We start from the raw sequence: 6,537 nt of genomic DNA, 5'->3' as shown, positions 1-6,537 counted from the left end.
CTGGGCAGAATTGCCCTCTCTCTGGGGTCTCTTGTTGCCCTTGGCGGATATGCCCTCGCTCTGTCCATGGCAATTTTCTGTCCATGGCTGTTTTCTTTTCTTGTAGTTACAGCTTTAAATTGCATTGCCTCTCTAAGACTGAGAGTGCCGGAACCATTTTTTTTTACTCAGGCTGGTTTTCTTTGTTGTGAGTTTCCCGTACTTTTGTGTTTTTGGCAGGCTCCCTTGTGATCGTGGGCCTTTTTTTTGTTTTAAATTCTCTAAACTTTTAAAACTATTGTTCTTCTTTAAAAAAAAACACTGCAGGAACGTTTATCTCTTTTTTTTAAATGTCCCACACTCTGAGGGACTCAGTAGGCTCGCATTCTGACCAGTGCCCTTTTTTTAACTTAAAAAAAATTGTTTCAAGTAACTTCCTTTTTTCAGCAGCTTCTTCTTTACTCTGCAGTTTTTCTTCTTAAGCTTTTAACTCTGCCAGTCGATTTTTACAGTTCTTTTTAAACCTTTGTTTTTTTACTGTCACTCTTTTTCAGCAGCCCTCTGGGTGCTGAGCCCTAGGGACTGCCACCTAATCTAAAATGTAAGTACAGCTCTTTTTTTTGTATTTTTGCTGACCATCTCATGAACAGTGTCACTCAGGTTCTTGCAATTTTCTGTAATGGACTCCCATTCACTCTGGTAGATTCTTCACTTCCAAGTCTGCAGTGAAGCTTCTTTAACATTTCCTTCAAGTTTTCTTCTTAGATGCATATCTCTCTAGCTAGGCTTCAGTTGCTTGCAGTTTTTCATACCTTGGAATGCTGTTCTGGGTTCATGCGTTTGGATGTCACCTTTCATTTCACCGCGGTCACCATGTCGGATTATGGTACTATCCCTGATGTGATATCTTTTACGAGCTCCCAACGTTGCCAACCATGTTGTATTATGGTGCACAGTGGTGTCTCAATGATGAGATGTCGAGATTTGCATATTTAAACATGAACCCTTTATTGTCAACCTTTAACTATTTACAAATCCCAGGTTACATGCATGTCTTGCATGGTGCTGTTACATCCATGCAGGTTGGTTCCAGAGTGTTTGCTATAGACTGTTCTCTCAGCCTATTACCATGTAACTCTACATCATACCATTGGTGGTGCTATTCCCTAGTCCCACATTAGCCCTTGTCCTGCTGAGCACCTTTACATTACAGTGGCATGCAGGCACATACAAAGCATACAACATTAGTCATCTCTCTCCATTAGAGAGAGACAATTTGTTATGTTTTGCTTGAGGAATACCACCCTGCAAGTATGCAGCAAGGCGAGGAGGCAGGACACCCCGAACTACCACATTGAATCTGCATTGTTGGCATGATTCTGCATCACACATTCTGCACCATCTAACCAACTAAGCTAACCGACCGTCCCACATGTGGAAACTATTGTTATGTTTTTGGATGCTGTCACCAAGGGGTAGGGTGTAGATGAGAAATAGAAGGGGGGCAAGGCTAGATTCTTGGAGGGGTTGGGGGTGCTGGGTGGGACCAGAGATAACAAAGCAGGAACTGGAAGAAAAGCCATTGCAGGTGATTTTCTGCTTGTGACTGCATAGATAAGAATGGAACCAGGCAAATGCAGTTCCATCCAGCTGGATCTCCACCTCGGGTCTTCGCAATCATAACTGAAAGTGTCTTGCCAATTCAGTTAAAAGATTTGGTGGATTCTTACACCTTGCATTTAGCATTTTAAAAGACCACAGGTAGGAAAACATTTTTTGAGAGCCCATTTGGTTCACTAATGTTCTCTAGGGTAGGAAATATGCCTCTTTACCTGCTCCAGGCTACATGTGACTTCAGACACAGAATTGTGGTTAATTCTTAACTGCCCTCTAAAATGGCCTAGCAAACCACTCAGTTCAAGGGCAATTAGGGAACAGAAACAAATACTGACCTTGCCAGCAACACCCATATCCCATGAAAGAATAAAGAAAAAACATGTTTCAGAACTTGCTGATGAAAGGCCATCGACCTGAACCATTAACTCTGCCTCTCTCCCGATGTTGCCTGGCCTACTGAACATTTCCAGCATTAATTGTTTTTATTCCATATTTCCAGCATCCATGGTATTTTGCTTTAGCATTGATGTGAAACTTGCATCATTGAAAAATGTGCACTTTAACTGGCCTATAAGATACACATCACCATGTTGAACGTTGAAAAAGATCTACCTAATGGGAAGCAAAAAGGTCATCCTGGCATGTAATTTATACTACCCATTAGTGAATGTTATCTATTCACCAGTTTGCTGTATATCTTATTTATCTCAGAACAATGCAGGGAAGACTTTAGTTCCAAATCCAAACAGTTTAGTTACAGAACTTTAAAACATCTCAGAATTCACACATGGGGCAGGATTTTCCCCTCGTTGGGTGGCGCACGGCGGGCGGGCCCAGGAATGGCCAGGAAACCAACCGCCGTCCGCAGTTAAGCTCTGACTGCGATTTCATGCTGGCTGGCCAATTAACAGCCAGCTAGTGTGAAACGTGCGCTAAGAGCCTCAGCACTGCTGGGGCAGGTGCAGGAGGAGCGCGAACACTGAAGTGTGCACAAGCACGGGGGAATGCGCACTGAAAGCTCCCTGAAGGCACAGAGCAGCCTCAGGGAGCTGAAGAATGTCAAATACAAAAATGAACCACATACAAATGATATAAACATGACCCCACATGTGACTCAGTCACATGGAGAGGGACATGTAAAAAATGATGTTAAAAATTTTTTACTGTTTTTTTCATTAACCATTAGATGAGGTTTCGTGAAAAATGCAAAGGCTGCCTGGCCTGTTCATCTGCCCGCCAACCAAACGGTTGAGCGGGCAGCAAAAATTGCAACTTAATTAATTGCTTAGGGCATTAATAGGCCTTTTAATTGTCGACGGGCCACGTGAAAGATGGCAGCTCACCCACTGACTGAAAGATTGCGAGAGTGCGCAATGATGTCGGGACAGTCAGCCAACGTCATCGTGCATTATTTCATTCCCATTCGGGTTAGGCTTCGTCTGCCCACAAGATGAAAATTCTGCCCCTGTTTACAGCTCAAAGCCCAGATCCTTTCCATAACATTCCCTGGCTGGGGTTTCCTGGCCCCGCCCTTGGCAGGAATCGTCGCAGGCGGGACAGAAAATTTGACAGACTATCAGAAGGTCCGTTGACTTTGAGTGGGAATTTCTGGCCTCACGGTGGATGGGAAGGAAAATCCCAGCCCCTGTGGAGTATCAGTACACTACAGTAAATAAGTTAATAAAAAATAGATCTAAAGTGTAATCTTAAGATGATGTGTAAATTAGTCGTGTTTTAAGGAATGGTAACTCAGGAGTGTCAATGCTATGCGTTGTATGACCTTGGGAATTTAAAAAATTCTTTTATTTGTTCATGGGATGTAGGCATTGGTGGCTAGGCCAGCATTTTTGCCCATTCCCTAATTGCCTTTGAGAAAACTGTGGTCTTGAACCTTCTTGAATCGCTGCAGTCCATGTGGTGTAGGTACATCCATAGAGCTGTTAGGGAGGGAGTTCCAGGATTTTGACCCAATGACAGTGAAGGAACAGCAATATATTTCCAAGTCAGGATGGTGAGTGGCTTGGAGGGGAACTTGCAGGTGTTGGTTTTCCCATCTGTCTGCTGCCGTTGTCCTTCTAGATGGTAGTGGTCATGGGTTTGCTATGCATTGTCTGAATGTGGATGTGTCAGCGCTATGCATTATTTGATCTAAGGAGTATTAGAACTGTGCATTTTCTGAACTAAGGACCGTTAGTGCAGTGCATTCTCTGAACATTGGATAGTGTTAATACTATGCATTGTCTGCACTCGGAAAAGTAGCAGAGAACTGTACAGCTACACTGCCTGCCTCCAGCCTGACAGCCACTGATTGGATCAAGTTACACGAGAGAACACAACGAAACCCAATGAACGCTGCCTTATTGATATGGAATATGGAATTGATATGAAATATGGAATGCTCCACAGTGATTCACAAGGCATGGTCAAAAAAATGGAATTTGAACTTAGAAGGAAGTATGGTGACCACAAATTTAGTGCGAAATTAAAAGAGAAGAGGGAAAGACTTAAGGGTTTAGGAAGGGGATTAACATAGCAAGCCGCAAAGGAGTAGTACTCAGCAAAGCAAATGAAATTATATTGATAAAATTAATAGATTTGGATTTGTGTATACATGTGCAGTAACATACTGGTTATGCTATGAGACTAGTAATACAGTAGGCTTGGAATAATGATCTGGCGACATGAGTTCAAATCCCACCACACAATTAAATACGTTTTGAATTAAAAGCTGGTATCGTTAATAGTGACCATGAAACTACCAGATTTTTGTTAAACCCCACCTGGTCACTAATGTCCTTTAGGGAAGGAAATCTGCTGTCCTAAGCAAGTCTGGTTTGTATATGCGACTCCAGGTCCACAGCTATGTGATTGACTCTTAGCTGCCCCCTGAAATAGCCTAGCAATCTATTTAGTTGTATTCAAGAAGGTGGCCCATCACCAGCCTCTCAAGGGCAATTAGAAATGGCTAATAAATGCTGACCTAACCAATGACATCCACATCTTGTGAATAAAGGAGGAACCAAAGGTAAACCCCAATGTCAGAGGACTATGAGGTAATGCCTTTATTCTTGAAAGAAGGTGACACAGGATTAATCTTACTGAAATTTTAAGATATTAAATGAAATCTAGTAAATCTGGAGCATTATTTCAGTTTACACCTTGACAATAGAAAAAGGAAGCATAAGTTTAAAATGGTGAAAGTTGAATTTAAGACTAATGGCCTTTATTTCTAGGGGTTCAGAAAGCCTTTATATCTAGGGGTTCAGGATACAAGAGGGTAAATGTTATGCTACAGGATACAAGGAGGTAAATGTTATGCTACAGCTATACAAAGTCCTGAATAGACCACACCTGGAGTCTTTCTGGCTGTCACCTGTCTCATGAAATAATGGTTTGTGCCTTGGTGGTCAACTCTGTTCAGCAAAACTGGTGTGTCTGCTGTAGGGTGCAAGCCTGGCCAAAATTTATCGAAACCTTGGGCTGTCCAAAGTTTAGGGACCGCCCCTCGACCTCCCTGTTTGGATCCAAAGGAATGCAGAGCATTACATTTGGCACTGGCTTGGTTGCAGGATTGCCTGAAAGATAACTAAGTTAGCCATCAGCCCGGCTGTGGCTCCACTGCAGATTTTTTTGTCAGGGTTTACTCCCTTAGGCTTCAACTCTCCTGAGGTGTCCACAAGGCAGTGAGGCTATTTACCCATCACTGGGAGTTTGGTTCATGAGTGCCTTGGCATGTCTACATGCCATTGGGTCTGCACACTGCATGTCTGGGAGGCCAAACCTCTTTCAAGCTCCTTTGAAGCTTTCATCTCAGGCCTCAAGGGACCCAGTTTCTATGGGTCACCATGAGGAAGCAAAGCAAAGGACCTATTGATAGAGATGCTGTGTACTGACAGGGGGGGACTTAAACATTTGACTCTCCTTTTCACCTTGCTGTTAGCCAACAGTGTAGACTGTAAGTGAGGTGCAAACAAAAAGTGGGATGCACACTAACTCGCTCCACCCAGCCACGTACTAGATAACATCGATCTGTTCTGAACACACACCTGGAGTATTGCATTCAGTTCTGGGCACTGCACCTTAGGAGGGACATATTGATCTTGGAGGAGTGCAGCGAAGATTTGCTAGAATGATACATGAACTCCAAGGGTTAAATTATGAGGAGAGATTAAACTAGTGTTGCACTCCCAGGAATTTTGAAGGTGAAGGGGAGATTTGATCAAACTTTTCAAGAATTAAGGGGAAGTGATAGGTTAGATATAGAGAAACTATTCCTGCTGGTTGGGGAATCTAGGACTAGGGGAATAGCCTAAAAGTAGAGGCAGGTCTCTCAAGAGTGAAGTTACATGCAAAGGGTGGTAGAGGTTTGGACCTCCCTTCTGCAAAAGGGCACTTGACGCTGGATCAATTGTTAATTTTAAATCTAAGTTTGATAGATTTCGATTAATCAAAAGTAATAAAGGACAAGGAGTAAAGTCAAAGTTAGGTCATGGATCAGCCATGATTTTATTGAATGATGGAACAGGCCCATTAGCTAATTGACCTACACCTATTCCTATGTTCCTATGACAGGCAGAATTTCTTCACACGAAGGGATCAATGACTGGAAGAAACTTCCAGTTGCAACACGTAAAGAGGCCATTCGGCCCATTGTGTCCCACTGCAGGAGCAATTCACACATTTCCCAGCCTTTTTAGTGGCAGCATAAACCCCAAAGCAATTCATGAGCCAGCTCAATACTGTGATGAGGCAACTAAGTTTCCTCTAGACCAATGACCAAAAGTGGGCCGAACGTATTTGATTGCATTATGTGAAAGTTCCTTGCACTGGGAGCAGCGCCTATGTGTTTTAAGTATCTAACCTTGCCACATCCCCGGCTTCTAGACAGCTACACTGCAGTCTGAAATTAATGCCGCGGAGTATTTAGATATCCTTGACGGT

Source organism: Cetorhinus maximus, chromosome 5 (assembly GCF_964194155.1).
Source record: "Cetorhinus maximus chromosome 5, sCetMax3.hap1.1, whole genome shotgun sequence".
Classification (NCBI taxonomy): Eukaryota; Metazoa; Chordata; class Chondrichthyes; order Lamniformes; family Cetorhinidae; genus Cetorhinus; species Cetorhinus maximus.
This window is presented reverse-complemented; position numbering follows the sequence as displayed.